The following is a 6313-nucleotide window of genomic DNA, read 5'->3' on the forward strand; positions in this document are numbered from 1 at the left end:
AGTAAACCACAGATCCAAACAACCTTCAGCTCAGTAACTACAAAATGCTCTTAAATCCGCACTAATATGAACCTAAAAAATAAGTGACAGAAAATGAAGAGGTAGCACCAGCACAATGAGCAGCAGCGCAGAAAATCTGAAGAAAGCGGCGAAACCAACGGAAATGTTGAGGAAGAGAAAAGAGGAAATTGCGGAAAGCAATAATGCAGAAATGAACTTACACTGAAAGCAAAGTAAGGAATTGCAGAGAATAGGGAGTTAGTCAGGGGAAAAGCAAGAAATCTTGTTAGAATTGAAGGAAGCGTAAGCGTAGAGCTCGATGCCGCCGAAAAGAGAGAAAGGAGCTTCACTGCAGATAGAAATATATAGATACAACTGCGGAATAGCTATAGCTATACGTATACGGTATACAGAGAGAGAAATCCCGCGCGAGTGATAGAGAAAGAAAGTGAAGTAGAGCTTACTAAAACAATCGGACGGTTGCTAAATGAGGTGTCACTATGTATGCGTCGCAGGGGATGATAGCGTCAGTATGTGGGCCCGTTTCGCAATATGGACTCCTATCCAATGCCAGTTGACCGGGGGGCCCAGGAATAATTGATGGGCCCGCTTTACTAGGGTTTACTTTTTTCTTTTTCATGTGGCTTTAATATCTGTCTTACTATTAAATTTTAGAGAATTACAAGTTTAGTGAATTTTATAATAATATATTCTGTGATAAGTTTTTATAATTATTATTGGAAAGTCGGAGGAGTGCTTCGTGAGTTTGGTGATATACTTGTTCACCGGGATATTCAGGTATTCCAAATATTAAAACCTCCTCACAAATAACGCCACAATTTGTTGAGATTTTAATCATAAATTTGTAAATACATTTCCAAGTGATAAGGATTTTGTTGCTTCAAGAATATTATGAAATGTGTTGTCATCCCCCCTCTGTGATAACGTCTTGTTTGTGTATTTATAGCTAGCTCACAATGCAAATGCCTTATGGATTGAGAAGGAAATAATCTTGATTTAAAGCAAAATAATCTATGGCAAAACGTATTTAAAGGTCCTTGTAATGCAATTTGTTTCATTAGGTACTTCTACAAATCTTTGATTTATTAGGTCATCGTACCAATGCATTTTATTTCATTAGATTATTTTACATTTTTTTTATCATTAGGTCCTTATACTAATTATTTTGATTTCAGACGTTTCCTTACTTTTATTTTTAATTTGGTTAAATCTTTATTTAATGGATTTCAAAATATAGTGAACTTTTCTTGTAGTATTACCTAAATTTATTTATTTTCCTTTTTTCTTCTTGAATTTTTTAGAATTAATTTAATTGCAATATCAACTAAAGAATCATTGCGAAAATGAAAATATCATTGATATTGTTCGATCATCAAATATAAATTTATCATTTTTTTAATAATTTTCTTAAGTCGATATTGCAACTTCATTAATTTCAAAATAAATAAAAAAATATATAAAAATTAATCAACACAAGAAAAATTAAGTTAAATATGAAGTTCAGTAAATATATATTCAACCAAATAAGCTCCTGAATAAAAATGTACTACTACAATAGCACAAGGATCTAATGAAATAAAAAATGTAAAAGGATCTAATAAAAAAATAGATTAGTATAAGAATTTAATAAAACATAAAAAACCCCAATAAAATAAAATGTACTCCTATTAATATAAAGACCTTTAATTGTATTTGGCCTAAATCTATCGCATTGATCGCAAATCAGCATATTACTAAGTAGCAATGTAATTGCATAAGATTGAGCTAGAGAGAGAAAGGAGAGAAATATGGAAGAGGAGAACCAAGAGATATGGAGAAAAGAAAATGAAGAGATGTGAGTTGAGAATGGTAGGAAAAAAGCAATGAAATACTGTAACCCTAAGATTAAATGGCGTTTTAGAAAAAAAAAACAAAAAACAAAGAGACAAAAATATACGGAGTAGTAATTAAAGTTCATAAATGTGGACTGATATTTTTAATCAAAAAAACCCATTTTATTATTATCGACAACTTCAATTCACAATTTTTTAGTTTTCGAATATGGGGGATGTACTGATGCATCTATGAAGAATTTGTGAAAGTTTTAGATTCGAATAGGCAATTTCTTAAATCTTAATGAATGCGAATAATTAATGCATAAACTAGTCATTTAAAAATCTTACATATTGTCGGTATTTTTTCTTCTAATTTTAGTGAAACTAAATGTGTTTGAATATTATGGTTTTGCTTTTCTATAAGTAACTTACGTCCTTACTTGTCTTAATTTAATACTACCTCCGTCTCCGATTAGGAGTCATACTTTGACCGAGCACGGATTTTAAGAAATGTAAAGATAAATTGGTTGAAAAAGTTAGTGGAATGTGAGATCTACTTTTTTATATTGATTTTATAGTAAAATATGAGTAAAGTGAGTTGGTGGAACGTGAGACCTACTTACTATTTATGGTAAGAATAAAGTGTGACTCTTAATTGAGGACGGACCGAAATAGAAAAGTGGGACTCTTAATCGAGGGCGAGAGCGGGTGAATAACTTCTTAATTAACTTTTTGTTAGCAAGAAAAAAAGAAAACAAACAGGTCCCAAAGCAACTTAAAAGTCAAAAGGTGTGTTCCAGTTCCAGATGATGATTACAATACAGTGGTAAAATGAATCATATAATCAATCAACTAGAAAATTTTAAAATAATAAGTCCAAATATTTCAAAGCCACACAGAAATAGAATATCAGTGATTTTGTCATTTTTCAATTCCTCGTTTAGCGTGTCAATTATAGAGCAAAAATTGAATAATTTGTTTGACAAAAACGATTTTAGATGTCTGTATCTCAAGAATTTGGTATGTGGCCTTTTGGACTTTAATTGCAAATTGAACTCAAGATTCTCATCTAGGGATTGGAATGGCCCATGCTACACGTTCTTTCATGTGCAATCAGTACCATATATTGATTGTTATTGAAATTTCATTAGTATTTTTTTTACTATACTTATGTAATTTGTTTTCTGTTCACGAATCATCATTTAATAGTACTTTGGAATGAGGTTTAGCATTAATTATGTTTCCTCTTGATAGTTGAAGCAGCATAGTTATTGAAGCAATTTTGTATGCAATATGTTCGAATATAGCACCAAATTATTTAGTACTCATAATGGCGCCAAAATTGGATAATGAATAGCATCAAAAAAATTTGCTATGCCCGAATATAGAAGTATAGAACCATTTTGCAAAATTGGCCTGACTTTCAAAATTATGCAACCAATCACTTAGAAAAATCCAAATATAGCACCAAATAAAGTTTCAAATTTAAAAAGATAAATTGAATCATTGATGGCTCTGTCTCGTATTATACTTATAAAACTTTGACAATTTGTGTGTGTTTATAAGATGGTCCAATTCATTTATTTGATACCTAAAATTTTGTCACACACCATATCTGCAATCTTTTTAAATATATTAGTACAAGTTTTTAAATTTTTTTAATTTTAATGTTCATATTACTTTTTCGATTGTAATATAATTTGATAAAGAAAACAAAAATAAATGGGACCAGTTATATCAGAATGCACATTTTTCACAATAATAAAATGTAATTATTCGAAGTCTAGCACGCCGATCTTATATCAGAATACACATTTTTTCATCGTTTAGTTCCGCTCATAAATCTACATTTTTCACGAATTAGGTAAGATTTGTTAGTGTGATGCCCAATTATAATATGATAATGATATAATATGTTTTCCATTTGATCAAGCACTTTATTGATTGGATTTCAAAATAATAAATCGACCGCATAAACTTACGCAAACAAATAATGGAATAAAGATAATCCAATCAAAATAATAAATCGACCGCATAAACCTACGCAAATAAATAATGGAATAAAGATAACCTTATCATACAATATGTAATCATAGATTATATGGTGCCTCAAAAAGTCTGTGGATGCAACAATTGAAGCACGCTTGTTGATGAAATAATTCAAAACTCACTTTTATCCTCTTTACACTTCTTTCATAGTTAGATAGTTATATTCCAAACTTGTAACGCATTCGTGCCTAAACCGCCTTTTGCTCTTTATATAAAGCTTGTGAGCGATCTATTTTATTCAACGCCTATCGCATATAGTAGTAAAAGTTAGAATTATTAGAATTATTGGTATATGAACAAAGTAAATAAAATAAACTAAGAATCTATTTGACAGATTATAGATTTAATTAATTCACATGTTAATATATAATTGCATGTCAAAACGCAAATAATTCATGCTTAAGAATATAAATCCTAAAAATGAATTTTACGGTTTAGTATTACTGAATTGATTCTTCAAAGAATTAACGATTGCTTGCGCCTTCTCCACGTAATGATCTTCAAAACTTAACCACAAATCTTCTAATCTATTCCTGCACTCAAGTTGTGATCTTTGGGTGGGCAAAGCTTATCAAAACCGAAAGGTCTAGACTAGAAAGAAGACAAAATTTTTTCTCAAAATAGGAGAGAATTTCAAAAATTATGAATAATAATCTCATTGTTTTACTTCAGTCTAGTCTTCTTTATATAGAGTTATGATGGACTAGATTAGAGATCCATGAAGGTTAGACTTGTGCTAAACCTGTTTGACTTTCCTTAATTAAACTGAGCCTCAATTTAATTCAAGCTCAAACAAAATATTAATATCAATCACAGTAATAATATTGACTCTCCGTCCAATCTCAAATTACGAGTAATTCTGGGCTTTCCTCTTTAATGCTTAAGATATAAATGTTCATTAATTAATTAAAGAGTAAAAGTCAAAATTGGTCCTGGACATATGACCATTTTACGTTTTTGGTCCTAAACATTATCTTTTGGATTTTTTGGTCCTAAACATATGGAAATTTGATCATTTTGGTCCTGGACTAACTGTTCCGTTAAAAACTAACGGTCAACGGGTTTAATCCCGATTTTGACCAAATTAAACTTTTAATTTTGATTTTTTACTCCCTAGTTATTTTTATAAATATTCTTTTAAAATTAGAATAAAATAATATGTTTAGGGTTCTTATTTCTTCAGCATCGCGGTCGATTTCACTTCAATTTCATCTTCTTCCTTCCTCTCATCTTTAATTCTAATTTTATTGGAAGAGGAAGGAAGAAGATGAAAGATGAGAGGAAGGCACAAGATGTCACACTCGTGGGACGGCACATGATTCTAGGAGGTTTTATTTTGTTTGTTAAATGGAGAGAGAAATATTGTTTTTATATTTATGTGAGAGAGAACTTTTTCCAAAAATGAAAATGTGACATATTTTGTGGGACAAACTAAAAATGAAAGTGTGACCTCTTTTGTGGGACAGAGGGAGTAGTATCTTATTTATTCCAAGAGTAGACTTAGTTTGAAATTCTTAATTATTATTCATGGAATAAATTCCAACTGACTAGTTTCTGAATAATAAAACTTTATTTCAAACTCCTCTTGAGGACATTATCAAACTAGACTCTCCTAGCGCACGATTCATTGCAATAACGATACTAGCACCTCTACGTATTGATCACCACTATCCAAGATATCAGAAGTTTTGGGTTGTGAAAATCCTGCACCTATTGATAAGTCAAAGTAGTGCATAACCAATATCGTATGCTCAATGTTATGTCAACAATGATTAAGAAATAACAATCACCAAGACCTCTTCTTTCAGTAAATAGCAAGAAAGATGTTAAGGATGAAGTTCCTTAACTCGGATAATTTGCGTCGAATGTCGCGGGAGCTGTTGCCCAACAATCACTCTGGCGTCAATTTTAAGGATAAAAGGTAGTCACCGGAGCTTTTCCGGTCGATCAAATCAGGAATGATACGATAAAAGCGTAAAGATAAAATAAAAGGATAACTGATATTTCTCAATGAAATAGAAGAATACAATATCTCCTATTTATAAGACTATTCTGACTTAGGGAACAAGAAATAAAGATACTAAGAATATATGGAAAGATATGCTAAATAATACTAAACTAAATAATAGAGATATTGGATATTTGTAGAGATATTCTCATATCAACTCCCCCACGGTTAAAATCCACCTTACCCTTACGGTAGAAACCACGACACAACAAAGAGCGTCATGAATAAAAGCCTAGGCGAGATATCCCCTCCTGGATCAAATGTGTGCATATGCCCAGGATTTGCACAACACTGACGAAGCGTACGAACATCCGCGGTGGAAAGAAGTTTCAGGTTGAGCAGCCGGCCCAACACAGAGATCATACTAGTGGTGGAAGAAACCTCCATATCTGTACCATCCGAATACACTTTTTGAGATCCA

The sequence above is a fragment of the Salvia hispanica genome, chromosome 4, assembly GCF_023119035.1.
Source record: "Salvia hispanica cultivar TCC Black 2014 chromosome 4, UniMelb_Shisp_WGS_1.0, whole genome shotgun sequence".
Taxonomy (NCBI): domain Eukaryota; kingdom Viridiplantae; phylum Streptophyta; class Magnoliopsida; order Lamiales; family Lamiaceae; genus Salvia; species Salvia hispanica.